Raw genomic sequence first — 21826 nt, forward strand, 5'->3', positions numbered from 1 at the left:
TGTATATTGTTGTAAACAAACCATGAACACTTCATGACCCTCTTTTTCTTAAATGGCTTGCAGAACATTATATGACGTTTTCTCCAGATCTAAATCCAAAGACTTTACTTATAATCTGTAAGGAAAGCCAGCCATGTAGTAGAAAAAAATTGACCTATATATAACTTCCAAAACCTGCTTACTCTTGAAAATCAAAATATATATTCTGGGATGGAGGGTGAAGTTTCTTTCATTTTATTTTTTCTTTCTTTTTATTAATTAGTCTAATATTCTTCCAGTACTTAAGAATGGCTGGTAAGAAAATCATAGATACTTAAACTTCTCTTGATACCTGGTATCATTGGTTTGTTAAAGTCAGCCCACATTTATTTTTTTATGAGAGTACCTTTTATCAATTTTGCAAATAATTGTTAAACCCAACCATTAGTAAAAATTAAGTAGATCATATTAAAAATCAGGGATAATTAAAACTTAAAATTCATTCCTTCCTAATTATTTTTACCATATTATAATCCCAGATTCTTAGATGATGTATACCTGCTTAAATTTGGGATTTAATACATGTTAATTGATATATACATTTGGAATTAATATGTACATTTCCACAAAATTGACTGCTAGAATTTGTAATGAGATGACATCAAATCTGTAGATAAATTTGGGGAGAACTAACATTTTCATAATATTCAACCTTCTAACCTGTCAGCAGTGGATTCTGCCATGAGACTGGATCCCATTCCAGCAGAAGCAGCACAGCACCTGGCAGGATGGAGGTGAGGATAGTGGTAGCCAAGAGAAGGGGTGCTGGAAAGGAAGGATTCATAGTTCTACGGGCACCTGTAGAGGGGACATTCAACAGAAAAGTGAACAAGGGCCCAATTGTCACAGGGCTGCTTAGGTGTGGGGTCACAAAGGGCCAATTGTCACAGGGCTGCTTGGGTGTGGGGTCACAGTGCCCCTTCTCAGATTCACATGAATCTGAGAAGGGGCACTGAAGGAAAGCCCAGACACTTCTCTGATCCTTGTGGCAGCTGAAGATTGCTGGAGCTGATGAGGACAAGAGGGCTGATCGCCATAGATTGGCAGTTCTGGGATGCATGAAAGGACTTGCATGCCATGAGGAAGGAAGTGAAGGAGTGCTACTATTTCATGTTCTTCTTGGTGTCAAAAGTGCTTTGGAACAGTGCTGCTCTGGGCTGCTGCTGAGGTACATGTTTTAGCATCAACTCCTGCCATGGGAGGCTTATCCCATTCTGTCAGATGCTTAGCAGCCAAGTTAAACTCAACATAGGAAATCAGAAATATTCTGATTTTGTCTGCCAACATTCCTTCAGAACAGCTTACATCCACTCTGGATCACAGACAGAACATCATCCTTAGCAAATGGAAGTCAGTCATTATGTGCTTCCTTGTCTTTCACTTCAAAGTCATAAAATGCTTTGCACTGGGGTGGGGGCTGAGGCAATGGTTTAATAATCTGCACTAAGTTGGTTGGGCAAAAGCCATGGATCCCATTGACTTACTCTGTGGAGCCAGCTTTTATCAACGTGAGGTCAAAAAACGATGATGTCACATTTGCTGAATTTAAAGTCTCCAGGTTCTTTTTCTTCACAGTTGTGTAATTCTTTAGGACATGGTAACAAGTATACCTCTCACTGGGGCCATCAGGCTTGCACTCAAGGCTTCCATCCACACTGGGAGCTCTACAAATATTTTGCACTACAATTAGAGATAGTGCTGCCCTGAACCCTTAATGCATGTGTGCAGATGGCCCCACTGCCGCCATTGGCTAGGTTTACAAGGCCTCGGCTTGATGTCATCCAGAAGCGTGAGCAGCAGGATGTTACCTGGAATCTCATCATGGGAGCCAACAAGAGTTCTCCACTTGGGACAACTGAGGGAACCTGCAATCCCAGAAAACATGATTTGCAAAACCTGTACTGGCAAGGCAAGACTTTTGCAGAAGCACCAGGACACTCCAAAAGCTACAAGGAGGCAGATTCATTCATCTCGATGTACTTTAATGAGAAAGGGCCATAGAAATATTCATAGTTGTGTGCAGTTCTTAAAATGATTCATGTAACATCCATTTCAGACATTGCTCTTGCACCTTGGCTTCTCCTCCTTGTTCTTAGTCCCCACAGTGGTGGCCATGGCCAATGCAGATTCCACCCAATCTTGCGTGCTGCTATCCAATTCTGTGATGCAGGCACGGTGGCCCCTGGAGACTCCTCTCTGCTTCCCCCCTCTCTGCACAGGCACACTATACAGTTGCCACCACTTCCCCACTTAGGCAGCCTTAAATATTATTGTTTAAATAAACAGAATGCTTGATGGGTTAGAAACCAATACATGAGAGATGAAATAGTCCAAATTTCTATCCTGGCTTGAATATTTTGTGACTGTGAGACTTTGTAAAAGTGACCTAACTTCTCTCCTTTCTTTTTCTCTGGTGGAAGTAATAGTCCCTGTCTCGGGGAACCAAAGGAACTAAAGACAAAGCTCCAATGCAGTGCATGTCTGGATACACACTCCAGGTGTGGCAGGACTTGTTACCCTGATTTTAATAATGTATGAAACAAGAGCAGTAATGACAGTGTCTTGTGGTGATGGGAAGCTGACAGTGCAGGGGTAGCAAGGACCTTCACTCTTACTGTGAAGCAGCTGAAGGATAGACACCAAAGTAGATGGGGCATGAATGCTTGACACCGGTGACATATACACACCTCTCCCTCTTTGCTTGCAGAATGTCCCCCAAGACCTGTCCATCAACACCTTTGGGCTGGAGCAGTCCCTCTTGTTGTGGATCTGGCAAGAGATGCTGGCCAACACAGTGGAGAAGTTGGAAGGGGCAAGTACACTTTAGACTGGAGTATTTTAGTGTGCTCAGCTGCTGGGGGATGGTGAATCTTACAGGGATTGGAAATCGTGTTTGTGGAGTTAAGTCAATGAATTTTTATCTTGTGACTGCCTTGGGGTTGACCTTCTACATTACCTAGCACCCCATCATATCTTGAACTTGAAAAAAGAAATCCAAGTGCAATGAATCTCTGTGGTTGCCTGTTGTGCACATGGGTATCTGTGTGTATCCCTGTGTCTTCAGAGCTCTGACTGTTTCTCTTTTGACCAGTTTTTTTGTGCATGGCACTTTGCTATTGACCGTTATTTATTGTCAAATACGTTTAAGTGTGTGGCTATGTTCTAAGCTGTTGTTTGGAGAGTAAAATTTCATGGCACTGTTACATAATTTAGGTAATGAAATCATGGTGATATGGTTTTAGTGAATTATAGATTTGCCCATAGTTAATCATTTTCTCCTTTTGAAAATTAAGACTTTTATTTCTGTCTTCAAATGCAGACATTTTTCTTCAAAAATATATAAGATGATTTTAATTATTTTCCATGTGACAAGCTCTTACTGACTGGGTAATACCCATTTGTAACCAATTCATACAGTTTAAAGTTAAGCAGAATGACAAATGGTCACTTTTTGGGGTCTTCTCAATAATTCTTTAGGGGTATTCTAAGTGCCGCACTGTTGTGTAGTTTTATAAACTCGAGTATTTTCAGGAATAGTACCAAAATTTTTCTCTGTAATTAACCATCTTGGTATAGCTTTTATGTTTGAATCATTATTTTATTGGGATGATTAAAGAGATTAATAATACATGGTTCCAAAGAAATGAGTGATTAATTGTGCTGTAACATACATTTTGGCACCATCCACAAGAAAATCCTGTTTCTCTATAGTTTAAAAAATTGTAGTGTCACAGCTTAGAATTTTAATTAAGCTGTGTATGAATTCTAAATTAAATATTAACATACAGATTTTGATGAAAACCCACTATAGGAAAGAGGTGAATTTCATGGAACTGGAGCTTACTTTTACTTGCTAGTATATTTTAGGAAGAAAACACTGTCAAATAGCTCAAGGGAAAAGTGCCTAAAATTTTAGGGGGGAGAAAGATTCTTATTTAAGAAGCAGTTTTGATGATACCCAGGAGTGATATTCAAAATATTTTACAACTGCCTTGGCATAAGTACCAGTGAATCAGAGTGGCTTTCAGCCACAGTTCTGGAGGTTGGGGTGGTCTGAGTGATTTGTGGGGTGTCCTGGAGGATCCCTAGGGGGTTTAGTGATGTTTACCAAGAGGGATAGTTTTTTTGCACTGTAACAATCATTTAAATCAGGAAAGTATTTACTGGTTGTATTTGATCCATGGAAACTTTTGGGACTCATCAGAATCATCTTTTGGACTCCCTGGATGCCCATACCATGTCTCCTTGAGTTTTCTGATGTCTCCTTCAAACGCCTTGCCTTATGGAACTATGATGGTGAATGCTTTTGTCAAGCAAATTGACATGTCTCAGTTAATAAATTATACACAGTAGATTTTCTGGAATGAAGATTCCCATTTCCTAGGGTAATGTGTCAGAGAGGAAACATTAATATTTTTATTTGGTGATAGTGAGGTTATCAGGGATTGAACTCAAGGGCACTTGACCACTGAGCCACACCCTTAGCCCTAGTTTGCATTTTATTTAGTGGCAGGGTCTCACTGAGTTGCTCAGCACCTCGGTTTTTGCTGAAGCTGTCTTTGAACTCATTATCCTTTTATTCTCAGCCTCATGAGCCACTGGGATTACAGGCATGCACAATCACACCCAGTTCAGCAGTTTCTAATTATAGAATGCTACTGATTCTCTCAAATAGAATACTTGCATCTTACAAAGAAAAAAAATTTGTACTAGAATTTTGGTAGGAAATGATATTACAAGTTTTGGGAAAGTGTACAAATAGCTGTTCCTGAACTCTGGAAATGTTCAGGAAGCACATGGGGTACTGCATCTGTCATAATCATCTCTGGTGATCTGGGGAATGATAACATGAATGGTGCAAAACTTTCTCACATTTAAATAAGTGGTAAGACCAGGTGCTCCTGTTACAGAGTGGAAAGTCAAAGGTAATTGACCAAGACTCAACTTTTTTAGCTGGGTGTGGTTTGGTATCTTTTTATTATTTGATATGCTATTATAGTTTCTATACCATTTGAAAATCCTATAATCCTTCAAAGAAAAATGATTTTTAAGAATCCTCACTTTTTTTCTTTCTACTAAGAAATGGGAAAATGAGAGTGGAAAGGAATGGAACAGCATTTGATGTCTGTTCTGTTTTTCTCTTTAATAAATGGAATAACTCTGTTATAGTGAATATGATGATGATGATGATGATGATGATGATGAAGAAAAAAGTGTTATTGACTCCATGTTCAGATGAGGACAATGCTCAGGAAGTTCAATTTAAAGTAGGTATCTTCATAAGATGCTGTAGATGCGAATAAACTCGTGATTCATTTAGTGACTTTTACATTCAAACACAAGCAGCTCTAGCAAGTAAAGAGGAATCTGCAGCATGGTTTTTGTGTGCTTCTATATTGAATGGATCTGAAGACAATTGGTTTGAGTCCCGAAAGTGTTGCTTTTTAGTTGTGTTCCTTGACCAGTAATCTCTCTGAATCTTAGTATGATTTTTGTTGCTATAGTTGAATATCACCCTGGGTAACTTATAGAGAAAAGACATTTTATTTAGCTTATGGCTCTGGAAGTTAAAGAGCATGCTACTGGCATCCGGTGAGGCCTGCTGGGTCATGAGATGGCAGAGGGCAGCAGACCATGGTGTTGTAGCTTAATGGATCTGGAAGGGCCCATGTTTTTTTTTTTTTTTTTTTTTTTGAGAAGGGGTCTGACTAAATTGCTGAGACTGGCCTTGAACTTGTGGTATTCCTGCCTTAGCCTCCTAAGTGGCTACTAGGATTAAAGGTGTGTGAAACCATTTCCAGCTGACAATTTGATTCCGACACATGTATCAGACATGTATCACCAAAAAGTAATTAACATATTTGTAACCTCACATAATTACATTTGTTAAAAAGTTTTTAAACTTTTATACTCTATGGAACTTGACAAGTGTTTTAGTTTACGTTGATAAAACTGGCCATGGAAATAGAAATGGTCTAATCATACATGGTGGCATAATGCCTTTGAATTTTAGAGACATTTAGAAAACCAAAAACTACTACTGAATGCTTTCCTTCAAATATTATATTTGTCTCATCAACAATTCAAGCATAACTAGGAACAAAAAATGTATTAGATGTCTTTTATTATCTTAACAACAACATAATTCACCTTCAGGAGCTAAAGCCATTTCATTGAGTCACATCTTATCCTTCTTTTTGCTATATATTTATAATGACCCAGTTACTTAGAAGTTTTTACATCCTATAAGAAGTCAAAAGAACATTTGAAAAACTACTTTAAAGACTTAAATAAGTAGTAGTCTAGAAAAACTGACATGAATACTAACTCAAGTTTCAAGTTCCTTCTTTTTAGAAATATTACATATGCTGAACTTTTTAAAAGCAACTTGTCATAACTGATTTGAGTCCATGTTAGCAAATCTTCTAAAATTACTTTTGAAATAGTCGAACATGGGAGTTTTTCTATAGAAATAAATCAGATTATTTTTCTAGTAAGTGTCAACAGGCTGCAGATGTAGCTCATTAGTAGAAAGCTTCCCTAGCATGGAGAATGACTTGGAGTTTAACTACCAACATTGGAAGAAAAGGAAAGGGAGAGAAGGGAGAAAGAAGGAAAGAAGGAAAAAATGGAAGTGGACAGGAGGGGAGGGAAAGGAATGAATCATTACAATAAATGAACAAGTGGTACAAATATAAATATATGATGTAGTAGCTCTTTAAATTATTTTACAATGTTTTAGTATTTTAGTTACATCAAACTTGGTGACATTATGACTGAATTAAATAGTACATAATAAGCTCCACCTTGGCCTGGTTGACACTAAACAAAGGGCTGGGTGGCATGGAGAGGAGTCTTCTCTGGCTCAGTTGGGACAGACTGGAACCTGCACTGCTTCAGAATGCACAGCATAGTGAAGGGGCCAAGACTTCCCTGACAGGCACTTGAGTGTGCTAGGCTCCTGGTAGCCTATGACTGGCTTCCCATGCCTATGCTGACAGCTCCACCTGTCCCCCTTGCAGATGCTTCACAATGGTATGCTCCATTCCCTGGTGCAGGTTTGAGTTCCTCACCAAATATCTGAGTGTCCACAGCCTGTTTGGTTGTGGCTGGGCAGGCTGTGGCTGCAACAGTAGTAGGCAAAGCAGCCTTAGCATGATAGAGTGGCCAAGGGGTGCCCCTCAGCTGTATTTTGGGCTGGTCCTGGAAGAAGTATGCAGGGCTTTGGCATTATTGTCTGCTGATATAAAACCAGGCCCTTATCATTATTGATATCCTTGGGAGTTGGTGATATATGCAGTTATTGGATTTTTTGCTGTTCTCTTGTTTCTGTGGAGATGTTGTCAGTGTGTTAGAAGCAGGTGTTATGTGAGAAGAGTAAAAACAGCTTGCTCTAAAACTTGCTGGACTAATAGAAGAAAAATGTCAACTACTTGAGAAAGTTAGCCTTGTTCAAAAAGAGTGTGAAGGCTTAGAGTCATCTTTAAAAGATGCCATTTTGGAGAAGAAGTCCATAGAAGCAGAAAATTTGAAGGCAATTTATGAAAAGCTCGATAGTTCTAAATCTAAACTAGGGGATGAAATACTCTTTATAGAAAAAGATCTAAAAGAAGAGAAAACTAAACATTCTCAAAAAGGATGAATTTATGCCAGATATATCAAGAAGAATTAAGTCCCTAGAAGATGAATCCAAATCCCTCAAGTTACTAATAGCCAAAGTTGAAACAACCTTGAGAATATTTCAAATGAATGTAGGAGGGTTTAATGTAGCAATTAAAGAGATTTTGAAAGAAAATTCCCAACTTCAGGATAGTCAGAAACAACTTTTACAAGAAGCTGAAAGAAAAAGTGAAAAGTGAATAACCTTATTAAACAGAAAATGACATTGGAAAACTCTACTGTATATGCAGAACAAGATCAAAGAGACAAAGAAAATCACATTAAATCTCTGACTGAACACTTGGTGCAGATGAAAGATTGTGCTTCTGTGCTTGGAGAAGACCTAAAAGATTATGGTAACTTGGAGTTGAAAATTAAGAGTGAATCAGAAATTGGTGTTCACTTAGATGACCAGCCAAAAAGAGCTTAGAAGGAACAGGTCCACAGTGCTAAGGTAAATGCCCCATTTAAAAAAAAATAGAAGGAGAAATAAAATATTTACTTTATTATCTGAAGTAGATGAAGTAAAGGAAAACTTTATAGAAAATATTAAATATCTTAACGCAGAACAACCATCTTTGCAGTCAAAAAACACAAATATAGAAAAAAACACAATTGGAGCTATCAAAAGGAGATGAAGAGTCTTGGGCTTTAGACAGTGGGACATGTGGATTCTTACAAACAATGTTGAAGTTAAGAAGTTACTTCTTTCACTATATAACTCCATATACATAAAATACAAAATGGACACAAAGAAATTTATTCCTATATTGCTAATAGGGTCATTTTCAGAGAGTTATGGCAGGAAGGGAAAATGGAATTAGAGTCTGCAAGCTCTGCTCTAGTTTTATTTTTTTTTGTTGTTTGTTTCAGTTATATATGAAAGTAGAATGCATTTATGCAGTTTGATATATCATACATAGGTGGGAAATAATATCTCATTTTTCTGAGTGTACATGTTGTAGAATCATATTGGTCATGCATTCACATATATACATACAGTAAAAATGTCTGTTTCCTTCTACTATATTTTCTATCCCCACATCTCTTCCCCTCTCCTCCCATCACTTCCCTCTACCTAATCTAAGGTAATGCTATTCTTCCCCATTGCCCCCCACCTTATTGTGAATTAGTATCTGCATATTAGGAAAAAAATAGGTGTTTTGTTTATTGGGATTGGCTTATTTTGCTTAGCATGATATTTTCCAACTTCAAACATTTACTGGAAAATTCTATAGTTTTACTCTTTTTTAAAGCTGAATATTTATATATTCCACTCCCCATGTTCCACTTAGCAGAAGCCAGACTGTCAAATGATGCTGGTGGCTGATCTTAGAAAGGGGGCAAGGGCATGGAGCCAGCCATGGCTCTCCCTGTGTTCCCTGATAACTGAGCCTCAGAACCCCCAGTGACTCTCCAAGATGTCGCTGCCTTGGTGAAAAGAAGTGCTGGAACCCACAGCCCTTACTCACTGCATGCTCAGCACCTCCTGTGATCTTGGCTGGCTCTCTCTGTTGAGAAAACTCTGGACCTTCTGCTGGATATGGCCTCCTGGGGTGGCTCCTCAGTCTGGCTTTAAGGAGAAGCTGCACTAGTTTGTTTCCTACCTGGAGGCTCTGTGAACCTTTTAATTCTATTTTCTTCTATGGTCTGTCTATTGGAAACCCCGTCGACTATTATTTGATGGTTAGAGTGTCTCCAGATACACTACATTATCATTATTTTTATTATTTTCCATTTGTCTGAATTTCTGTCTTTCTAATTTTATGTTACTGAATTATATATTTTTGTGAAATGCTATGACTTTTCTTTTAGTACTAGGTTGAATAAAATTAAGTGGTAAGTCAGTTGATTTTTTTTCACTAGTAGATAGATCACTCTCTTTTTCTTTGAATGTTGGCTATTTGCTAAAGCTTCCATTATACTGAGGAGAAATGGGAATATTGTGGAAGCAAACACAGGACCTGAGCCACAGTGAGTGACCCTCCAGCCTCAGAGGGCCCTGGTGCTCTATGGACAAGGGTGTGGGACCACTATGCTGATGGGTGGGGCAGGAGGGACCCCTCCTCCACTTGTCTCCTTCTAGATCATCTGTTCCATCACATTGAATAAGTGCAATGAGTAAATAAGATTATATTTGGCATAGGAGCCCATTTTTAGAAATCCAGATGTGTAAGTAGTTTTATAATAGTTTCTCTCCAGGCTCTGTGTCAGGTCCTGGGTTTCATGGGCATATTAACCTTACATCTGGAGTGGGGCTGGGGTGAGGCAGCAGAAAGGGGGCCTGAGAGGGCACTCTTTAGGTCCCCTGAGCAGCTCCTGAGAAACATCCAGCCTATGCTTGCCCTCCTGCTACAGAGCCTTCTGGGACACACTGTCACTCAAATGCACTTCAAATGCATGCACCTGGCCTAATGCTCAAGTTGTTAATTACTTAGGGAGTTCTTAGCTCATCAAAGCCTGCAAGTTACTTCAAATGAAAGAAAATAAAACCTATTTTTCTGGAGTGGTGGCAGGTAAAGGGCATAGCTCTTCAAGGGTGAGCTATGCCCTTGACCCTGCTACAATGGCAGGTGGAGCCATTGGAGCCAGAGCAGCATTCTCCTTGAGTGTGATCACTGCCAATTGCCTGGTTACCAGTATGAGAACCATAAAGAGACAGGACTCTGTGTGTTCCTGAAGGAGAGGCATTTCACTGTCACCATGACACCAGAGGAGTGGAGCCACCAGCCAAGTCCCTGGCACATACAAGCTATTGCCACATCCAGTGAGGGACTCCTCTTGCCTCTTCATGGCCCATGTGGACAAGACAGTGAAGAAGAGTGGCGATAGATTAATACATAAACTTCAAGAGCCTCTGCTGGGCAGCAGGTGAGCACTCAGTGTGTGATCTGGGAAACTTTACAAGAGCGTTCTGAAGTACACACTTCTATTGTCCTTATCCTCCAGATGAGAAAACTGAGGAGGAGAAAGCATAGGCCAGAGGGCAGCCTTGCAAGCATGCATGAAGTGTGCCTGCATGCACAATTGACTTGGCTATATGCAGCTGGTGACAGGACCTCCAGAAGCTCCATAAAGATAGTTGAGCAAAGACTGTGTCAGTGGACTGACCCTGAAAGGTTGGCCTATATGACAGAACAGCAGGGCCTTGTAAAGCTTGGATTCAGGCCAGACATGCTTGACTTCACTGAGGGGTCCATGCAGCCCAGGGAGCTGTGAGGCCTCTGTGCACTCCTGTGCTCATTCCACAGGTGAGGCAGGTAGCTGTGCAGAGGGGCTGGTGGAGTGAGAGCCTTTAATGGATCTCAAGCAGCCAGGTTGGGCCCAGGCTCAGACAGGGACTCCAGGTGACCTTGGAACAGGTGGTTTCTGTGGCTTCCTTTCCTCATATCCAAAAGTGGAAGACTTGAATGGTAATTTATAGGGTTCCTCTGGGTTTAAAAATCACCTCTCCACCCCAGGGAACACAGACATTGGAAGTGATATGGTAAACCAGCACCAAGACTGCAGGCCATGGGGGGCGCCTGCCCAGGTTTGAATTCTGGCACATTGGCCTCCTGTGCAAATATCATTAAGTTAATCTCCATAAACCTCAGATCTCATGTTTGTAAAAATAGAATGTGGCACATCTTGAGGGCCCTTGGGAGGATTAAGTAAAGAGAGTGTGCAGGACATGCAGTTCCAGCCACACAACTTTCTTCATGAGGCCATGCAGGTGGTTCACAGGCTAGATGCTTAGATGAGGAGGGCTGGGCTAGTAAGTCTGATTATTTAATAATTTAAAAGAACTAATGGGTGGTAACTGGTGGATGTGGCTGGAGGAAATAGGTCACTATGCATGTGGCCTTGGATGATCTGTCCCTGGTCCCCTTTCTCTCTCTCTCTCTCTCTCTCTCTCTCTCTCTCTCCCTCCCTCCCTCCCTCCCTCCCTCCCTCCCTCTTTTGTTTTTGGTGGTGCTGGTGATTGAACGTAGGACCTGGTGTATAGGAGACAGCACTTTACCAACTGAGCTATATGCCCCAGCCCCCCCCCCCCCCACCTCTCTATCCCTCTGTATCCTGGCTGCCATGAGCCCAGCAAATTTTCTTCATGACACCCTTCTGCCATGATGTTCTGCCTCACCTCAGACCTAGAGCAGTAGACTGCATCAAACGTGGACAGAATCTAAGAAACATGAGCTCAAATAAACTCTTCATCCTCTTAGTGGATTCTGTCAGGTATTTTGGTCATGGTGATGACATCTGACTAACAAAATAATTGTTATGGGCAAGGTGGGGTAAATGTTTTCTAGAGTTTGCCATGAGGGACATACCTAAGATATCTCTCTGATAAAATACTGATGGATGCATTTTACCATGGGGCAGAGCCAGGCACAGAGGCCTAGCCATTGGTGGAGTAAGGATTTCTGTCCAGTGTTTATAGGCTAGAGGGGAGAGTAGTCTGGGCAGAGGATAGCAGGAGAGCCAGGTGTATGGAACAGGAGTTGACTATGAAATAACTGAGCTCTGATGAAAGACCATGCCAGTGAGAGAACCCCACAGGTATATGGGTGCTGATGGAGGAGAACCAAAACCAGAGAAACCCAAAAGCCCACCCTTCCCCAAGGCTGAAGAACTTGTCTCTGGGGAGGCATTCAAGGAATCACCTGGGTGGCCAGGGTGGGCCGTATGGAGCTTGTGGAAGTATGCAGAGAGGATGGGGACACCTTTTTGAGCAGTGAGTCAGTTGCCCAGGGTCCTGTAAATACTGCTGCACTGATGTGGGGTGTGGTGTCCTATAAGGTCCTGGTTTCACTTTCTGTAGATACGAGCCTAGAAGGGGGCTTGCTGGGTCATCTGGTAGTTCTGTTTGATTTTTTTTTTTTTTGTTTGAGATTCTTAAGCCATTTGCCCTGATCCCCATCAGCTACAGAGGTATGGTTTCCTTCTCTCAACCCTTTGATAGCAGCTGTCCTAAGAGGTAGGTGTTCTCTCTTCTGGGGTGATTTGAGTGTCTTTGATGGTTAATGACACTGGGCAACATTTCTGATTCCATTTTTAAGTTGGGCAAATTCCACTTTCTTTCTAGATCCTCCTGCCCTCAAGATCCCCTTCCTCTTTCTTTACCTGAGTGAGCCTCATTTCATTGGGCTCCATGAAACTGATCCTCTTTCCCTCCATTTTTCTGTGCTCCTTTACTTTTTTCTTTTGTTTTGAGAAATACAATATTCCAAGTGGTAATGAACACACCAATGGGTTCTCATTTGCTTTATGTGTATTTTATTTAAAAACCAAAGCCTCCTAAATAGACATATGCATCCATAAATAGCATGCAAATAACACACATATTTACATTTTGATGGTTCATATGTAAACACTATCCCATGGTTTAATTTTTCCCTCAATATCTGATTTTGCAAACACTCTGCGCTGTGCTGTGTTGTGCTGTACTGTCCTGTACCTGTAATATGTAGTTCTGGCTCTAGCTGCCCATTTGGCATAGTCCCAAGTCCATACTGCAGTCATCCTCCTCCAACTCGGGTAGCTTCCTCTGCCCTGTTTGGTTCATGCTTCTTTGTACTTGTTACAATACAACATCATGTAATTACATTCCAGTTGGAATAGGTCTGTGAATGGCTGAGAGTGCCAGATGTCTTAGCACTGTGAATGATGGTCTGAGTATTTTGCTCCTTTTGGCCTTTTTGAAAGGTTTCAGGACTTGTGCTCTATGTGTGGCTGCTCACTGGCTCCCTCTTTGATTCAGCAGATCACAGGAGCCTCTGCCCAATGCCCAGCTATGGTCTTGCTGTGTTGCTGCCCAGCTCCTCCAGAGTTCCTTCTTTCCTGGAGGTAAAAACCCACTTTCTTGGACCTGGGTGCATCTAGTCAGTCAGTGTCTTCCTCTGTCTTATGGGGTCCTGCTCCCCTGTGCCCTTTCCATTGGGGCCCAGCATGTGCTCAGCTCCCCCACAGAGTGCTCTTGCTGGTTGCCCTTCCCATCCACAATGCCTCCATCCTCCGTTCCGGCCCTGTTCAGGTGGTCATGTCTCCTGGCTATCCTTCCTCCCAGAGCTGTGACCCCAGTGATCAGGCAAGCACTGCTTCCATGTGGAGAAGGCCCAGCCTCCTCACTGCCCCCACACCTGTTTCTGCCCGAGTTTGTGTCTGGCTGTTTTGCAGAGTGCTTATGTCCAGGGGTTTGCTTTCTAGACTTTAAAACCCATGAAGAAAGGGGTGGTGTCTTGAGTATCTGTGTCCCCACAGCACCACCAAACCAAGCATGGCAGAAGTTGAAGATTTGTTAAAACATGTGAGGAAGTTAACAGTAGCCTCTCAGTGTCAGGATCTGGGTCCTTCTACAGCAGGTCATTTCCTAATGAGAAGGACCCCTAAAAACTCCCACTGTGGCAGTTTCCCCAGTGAAGTCCTTTGTGTATAAAACCACAGAATGTATCTCTTCTTCACAAAATTGCAGGTCTCTGTGTATCAAGGACATTTAAATATTTGTCAAGTGAGGATGGCCACTGTGGAGTGAGCAGCCCCCACTCATTATTCCTGCAAGCTAACACTTGGAAACATGGGCTGTTTCTCATGTTGTTGGTGAAAGACAGCAATAGCTCCTGCTTCACTTAGCATGTATGGACTTTGTTAAGATTGTAGCCCAAGGCATAATTTAAAGTGACATTTACCTTGTTGACTTCACTTTGAATTTGCTTCAGATTTAGGTGCAGTGTTGGCATTTCTAAGAAAACAACCTGCTTTTGTTCCCAATTTGGGGCAATGAGGTGGGGACAGATTCCTGGTTACCAGAACTGTCAGAAATGTCTTTAGCAGACATCCTGAAGGTGTGACCCTGCACGAGGTGCCATAGGGCTTATTAAGAAAGATGCACTGACACCCACCACAACACAAGAGAGGGTTTGATAAGCTATCGCTGTGTAGAGGGAGTGCTGTTGATTTCTGGATTAAACTACAAAAGCAAGTTTTGAGTGCTGCTCTGTGACCAAAAATGGTAATGGAACAGAAGCTAAGAAGGGTCTGAATTGACTACAAATGGAAATCTTAAAATTCAGCTGTTTCTGATTTCTATAGTGGAAAATTACATTAGCATATTATCAAGCTTGTGGGTGAGACTGCGCAGTGGGACCTTTGTTAGAGCTGCAGGGAACAGGCCAGGAGGGGCATGGAGCTCTTGGGCCAGATAATGTTATTATTCATTGTGAGATCTCCTTCCTCTGACTGTCATTTCTTTTTTTGAATCAAGGGAGAATGGGTGCTACTGCTTGACAGTGACAATGACATTCCCCTGGGGGTTTATACTTTAATTTATGATGAGACAAAGAGAAGGAATGAAACTTCAGCAGGAGAATAAAGAGAATAACATCCTTGCAGAAACAGGCAAATGGAAAGGAGCCAAGATCACAGAGGGCTGGCCCCATGCTCTCTGTGGCCTCACAGCAATCCTTGGTGAAAGCTGTTTCTTCTGAGGGATGGTACTTGTAATAGACCAAGAGGAGCAGCAGGGAAACCTCAGAGTACTTGCACATTCATTTGTATTGTGCTTTAGTAAGACTCCAAGTACTTTGCCTAGATATTCACTCTGGACGTCATAACACTGGTGGGGTTTGGGAATGCTACTCTCATTTTAAACATGAGAAGACTAGGGTAGCAGAAGTTCTTGGGTTGTTACTGAGACCTTGGAGAAAGTCTTACAGTTGGGAACCAATTGTTTCTAGGTACTAAAGCTAGAGAATCTTTCCCCAGTCAGTGCAGAAGAAGAATCCAGCAAGGAAGAAGGCAGGACCATAGATGGATGTCATAACCTACACAGTGCTGTGCACCTTTCAGTCTCTTGAGCGACTCTCCTGTTCTTCATCTTGGGGAAGTGAGCATGGGTGGTGTCCTCTGTTGGTTTTGGTGTACCAGCAACTTCTTGCCTGGCTGTCCTCATCAAACCCTCCTGGTACTGCCCAGGGCCAGCTGTGCTTCTTGCATGCAGCTTCCAGTCTGGCTGTCGAGTTGTTAATGGCATGAGGTTACAGTCCTGCACCTTCTTGTTTTTCTTAAGGAAGCTTTTTAATTTGATAATTGTTCTTTGGATCTGCACACAGTACAGAGAGCTCCCATATCTCCAACACCAGATTCCCATCATACATGAATGGGTACATTTTTTCCCAATGCTGAAACCATGTGGAAGCATTAGTATCCAGATAGGTGCCCGAGTAATCCAGGCGTTCTTGCTTACCTTAGGTCCTTCTGTGTCCCAGGACCCCCTCCAGGATCCATCATGCCCCCTTATGCTCCTTGGGACTGTGGAAGTCTCTCAGTTTTTGTGTTTTGTTAGTTTTTTGTTTGGTTTGGTCCTGGGGATAGAACCCAGGTGTACTGTAGCTTCAAGCTAAATTTGAAGCCCTTTCTGGTTTGTATTTTGAGACAGGATCTCACCAAGTTGCTGAGGCTGGCCATGAACTTGTGATCCTCCTGCCTGACCCTCAGCTGGGACTATAGGCCGGCTCCACTGTGTTCTGGAGTTTCCTTTTTTTTTTTTTTTTGATGAACTGGATGGTTTTGAGGAATGCTGATCAGGCATATTGTAGAGTGCCCCTTTACCTGAAGGTTTTCTCTTGAACACATTCCTATTGGTGTTTGGGGCATAAGACTGCAGAGACCCTTTCCATGCTCTGGTTTTGAGGCTTCCTGCCATCACCTTGACTACACTGCTGCCATCAGCCTCCATTACCCCGCTAAGGCAGCATGAGTCAGGTTTCTCCAGGACATGGGTGACTCTTCTTAAAAGGGAAAGCCCCTGGACAAGCTTAAACAGAGTTTATTTGAGCAAAACAAAAATGATTATAAATCAGGCAGCCCCAGGAACCAGAAGAGGTCCACCCAGCAGTGTGACCAGGCAGGGTGTGTGGAAACTGGAGTAGGTAGTCAGGACAGGTAGTCTCCTCTGCTCTGTTGGTGTCTCCTCTGACTGATGTCAGCCACAGAGATGGGACATCTTAAGCTTGAAGTTCATCAGGCATGGGACAGGAACTGAATCCAGTCACTGCCTTCTGCAGGTTCTCCTTCATCCTTTTCCCTTTTGTATTGTGCACATTGGAGTAGGTGCCATGCAGGGCCCATCCTGGAGGAGCAAGGAACAGGGATGGAGCCTCCTCCTTGAGGGTGGACTGTCTGCTGGTCACTCAGAGTACTTCCAGGAGAGGGGACCCTCTACATGACCCACTTACCTGCTTATGTTGTATGACTCCTGGATACATGTCTTGGAGTGGATATTGACCTGGATATTATTGACCCACACTTTGTGTCCCCTTGCCCCTTTGCTACAGTTTTGTCCCCATGCATTTTTTCGGGTGTTGTTGTGTCCCTAGACACATTCCATCACTTTGCAGGATTCTGTGTTTTTGGTTTTCTTTTAGTGCTTCCTGACTTTAGGCTCCACCAGAAGCTCTGGGGACATCTTGTTTGTTTCCTGCCTTTGCCCCACAGTCAGCTGTAACACCAGGGAGTCCTGATTCCTGTTACTGAAGAGTGAGATTAGAGAATGAGATATGGTGAATTTCCATTTTTAGCAAGGAGATATTTTTAGGAAATGGAAAGGAGACAGATGACATATGTTAATGTGTTCCTTTTAATCTACTTGGGCTTCTAGGGGTCATGGAGAGTAGCATCAAGTCCAGCTGGGTCTCAGTCCACAGGCAGGCTGTGGTACAAAGTCACTGAAGAGCAGAGCTTATGATTTTATGCCATCAGATACAATAGTACACAATGTGATTGCCAGTTTTCACGTAGTTGAGAAAGATCAGATGCTTCCATAGATGGGCTTGCCTGACGGTTAGCCTGTGCTTGTCCACAACCCCCAGTCCAGTGAACTAGTAGTCATACAAAAGAGAGAAATGTTACATTTCTTGGAAAAGCATGTGATGTGTATCTGCTAAGCATGGAGGAGGGCCAGCTTTTTAAACAGACTCATACAAAAGCAAAATTCATAAAAGGGAATCAAAAGTTAAATATAGCCATACCAGCAAGTTTGAACTTGCATGACAAAGGACAGGAATCCAGCCCTAAGCTGGGAGGATGGTACACAAAGAATTCCTACAATAAAAGTAAAAAGAACAAGAAATGGAAAATGAGAAGTGTGAGCCTTCAGTAGGTAAAAAGGAGAATAAGAACAGCCAATCAACTTAGTGATGTCCCCCTCACAAAGCCTTGGGTGCCTCTCTACCCCAGCACCAGCAAGGTAGGATGCACAGGCCTCACAATGTCAAGGCAGGTACTGTGGGAGAATCCAAAGTGCCACCAAGGGTCAGCACTCATGCACACTGCTGTTGAGGTGAGTTACCAGGCTCCAGGGGATGGCAGTTAATAGAGCCAAACCCACCATGTTCATGCTTCCCCATGCCCTAGCAGCTCAAATTCCTGGAAGAATGAACATATGACTCACATGCATATGACAAGTAAGAATGTTCTACATTACAACAGCAAGAAGCCCTAAGACCCAAGGCCCATCAGGTGAAGGATGAATGGACAACAAATAGCAGATGCTTAGGAGGGGAACTAAACAGCTTCAAAAAGATTAAATAAAGTATTTTAATCTCTTTTTTATCTGCTTTACAAAATGAATCTCTCTTAAAAATCCTTCTGCTGAAAAACAAGGTGTGGAATTAAGCAAGCGCATTATTATAAATTATTATTGCTCTGTGTGATAAAACATGGAATAATGCAAAGTATTTTCTATATTTATATCCATGTGGTTATAAAAGTATTGTTAAGGTGGGTAAAACCACTTAAGATACCATAGTAATGATAATAATTGGGCATGTTTGAGGGAAGAAGTTTGGAAATGCAGAATAACAGACATTATGATGATCAATCTGCAATAAGAAGAATGGATTCCTATATCAATAGCAAAATTTAAAATTAATTTTATTTATTTTTATGTGGTGCTGAGGATCAAACCTAGGGCCTCACACATGCAAGGCAATCAAGCACTATACCACTGGGCTACAACCCCATTCCTAACAATTAATTTTGAAAAACGAAAGAAAAATTTTACAGATATCTCAGAAAAAAAGAAAACCCCCCACAAAGATTAGCTCTTAAGAAAGGCAAATTGTTTTTAACCATATTTGCCAAAATTCCTAGAGCTGCCATTGATTGCTGAGGAGAAAATATCCTTCATTTTTAGAAGTCAGGTCATTTTCTGGCAAACACACCTTTCATGCCCATAGTACTGAGATCATTGTAGTTTTCATTTCTTGTTCCATTTAAAATGGCTTTTCTCACTTCTGCTTCCTGATTCATCCTCTTGCCTGCAAATTCACAACTTTTTCAGTATGCATTAAGATGAAAATGCATTGATTATAAAAGCAATAATCTTCAGATAAAAGGAACTTATTTAAGAGGACTGTAAGGAAGAAATCTTAAGCAAGAAATTAAAGAGATATACCCATTCCTCTAGAAGAAATGGAATCAGGACATTCCTCTGCTTGGAGTCAGAGTAACCAAGACTTGAGCCTATTGCCACCAGCTCCCCTTCTCCTCCAGTGGAGGCTGGGGACAATAACATGACTGTTCCAGAGCCTCATTCCCCTGGAAAACATGACCTGTTAACCAAGCTACAGAAATCTGTAAGTGCACCTCTACGGCTGGGAGAGGACTGAAACTGAGACTCCTGAGGACTCCAGGAGATGTGGGGACTTGGATGGTTTCTCCAGCTTCCCAGTTCTCAAGAGCAAACCTCATCAACCTGCTCTACTGTCCCCTTATTCCTGTGGTTCTGGAACTTGAAGAATGGGAAAAACTCTTATGAACATCTGGTGTTTTCTTAATCAGCAGAGACATAAAGGTTTCACTGCTGGTGCACAGAACTTTCTGTGTTCCAGGTGCAATACTAGCATGGGATGTGTTGACTCAGGTTTCCCCATCTCTCTCTCTTTTAAAGCTGCAAAACAGAACACCTTCTGCCTGAAGGCACCATTCATCCATTCCTGCCTCAACTATTTGCTCAGCACCTGTGATACATCATTGAGCAAACCTGTTTCCTGTACTTATGGAGCTTTTCCAGAGGTAGGGAGGCCTTCTGCAAAGGCCAGAAAGTGCAAACTCTTGGCTTTGTGACCCCTACATTTGTAACACAACATCTTAGCCCTTCTGCTGCTGCTTCAAATCAGCCACAGCCCCTGAAGCCACAGACACATATCACTCACATGGCTTAAATAGGTAAATATTCTAATATTCTAAAATGTATTATTCTTCATTTTTATATAACCATGCTTTTGTGGTGTGCTTAAAATTAACCAGGTTGCAGTGGATGTCTTTTTATGTGTTCACTAAAATTTCTGTCTACTGACAACAGTAGACCAGATTTGATTCACTTTCTTAAATAAAACAAGACCTTGGAGCAGGAAGCAGAGGCAGATTTCTTTTCTCCTTTTTTGGACTTTCAGATGTCTTAAAATGCATCACTGAGGTCCATGCTGGGTGATACTAGCAACTCAGTGTGAAGTTTCTTGTAGGACTTAATTTTCTTGGATACCTGCTACAAATTTATTTCAAGTTTAAATTGATTCAAATGCAATGTTCCTAATTCCATTAAATTTGTGGCTGTTTCACAGTGGCTACAGGAATAGCATCACATAGGATTCCTTCCAACTACATTTTTAAAAATTTTTACTTATCCCAGACTAAGATCATTTTCTGTCTTTTGGTCAGAACAACAATTTAAAAAACAAGGAGAGAGAAAGAGAGAGAGAGAGAGAGAGAGAGAGAGAGAGAGAGAGAGAGAGAGAGAGAGGGAGAGAGAGAGAGAAAACACATTTCCTGCCTCCATGCTGGTGGTATAAAGAGTAGCCCAACCACCCCACTCAACTCTGCTGAGCCATAATGTCTGCCCTGCTCTACACTGTGCTCCTGGCACAGCTTTCACCTGGCAGGTTTCAGGTACAGGAAGAACCCTGTCACTCTTTGAGACTATGCTTGTACTGCACAGAAACTGTGGTGCTTTAAAAACGTCCCTCTTTATCCCAGACAAAGGAGCCCCAAGGTGGCACTCAAAAACTTGTTCTTCAGAAGCCCTGTAGGCTAGGTGAGAGCAGGAGGATAAATTCAATGTGATAAAGGGGAAAAAAGGAAAAACTCACTAGCCAAAAATACTTTGTCCAGAAAAACTGTCCTTCAGAAATGAGGAGGAAGTAGGTGATGACTCTCCCAAAGAAAAGCCATGTTCCCCACCACGAGGTCTGTCCCTGAAACTGCTGAAGAGAGTGAAGTTGAAAAAGACAAACAAAATTACTAATTTGCAACATAAAACATATAAAAGCACAGACAGCAATACTGTAAGTAACATTGAGTCAATATTTCTCTCCAGTATGTGGAGAGAGAAAAATATTTAAGAAAACTGTAGATCAAACAGATTTTCAAGATACTTGGTACAAAGTGATGGAAATGTTGACATCAAAAGCATAAAATGTGTGTGTTAAGGAGATAATTAAAGCACAGCGTTGTATATGATTGAGATTAAGTTGTTATCTGCATAAAATTGTCTAAGATTTTTATATAAGTTGTGGTAACCACAAAGTGAAAATCTACCTCAGAAGCACAAAACGCAAATAGAAGTGAGCCTGTGTACACCAGGTGCTGTGGGTGGAGTATGTTCCCAAGGGTTCACATATTGTTTGCATGGGAGCATCAGTCTAGTCTCAGTGTACCCACTCTCTTAGTCCCCTGCACCACAACTCTGCCCAGGCAGGAAGGGAAAGTGAGTGGGCAGTATCACTCAGGGTTCTCCCAGAGCTCCATGGTCTGACTGTGAGGGCTGGACTTCTGGACCCAGTAGTCACTGGTTCTGTGATTACCTTGGGCAAGTCCCTTAAGCCCATGCAACCCCACTCAAGTCCTGAGCAACAATAGGGCGTACTTTTCAGGATTGCTGGGAGGATTATGCAGAACAATGTGGGAAGCACTTGACATTAACTCAGAATGACTCTGCTCCATCACATCCCCATGAGCACTGAGCTGCTGCCCATGGGATCCAGTGCCAGGCCAAGATCAGGATGCCCCAAATTAGAAGTCAACTGTGTAATAGTTCTTGTTACCCATAGAAGTTCTGCTCTGTAAACTCACTTCAAACCCTAAGCCAGGG

The 21826-nt window shown here is 41.9% G+C and overlaps 1 pseudogene; it reads left to right on the forward strand.

Annotated features, from left to right (window-relative positions):
* Positions 1 to 1767: 1767 nt before the first annotated feature.
* The window catches only part of LOC143398323 (cTAGE family member 2-like), a 51644-nt pseudogene continuing 31585 nt past the window's right edge, over positions 1768 to 21826 (forward strand).

Source organism: Callospermophilus lateralis, chromosome 4 (assembly GCF_048772815.1).
Source record: "Callospermophilus lateralis isolate mCalLat2 chromosome 4, mCalLat2.hap1, whole genome shotgun sequence".
In the NCBI taxonomy this organism is placed as follows: domain Eukaryota; kingdom Metazoa; phylum Chordata; class Mammalia; order Rodentia; family Sciuridae; genus Callospermophilus; species Callospermophilus lateralis.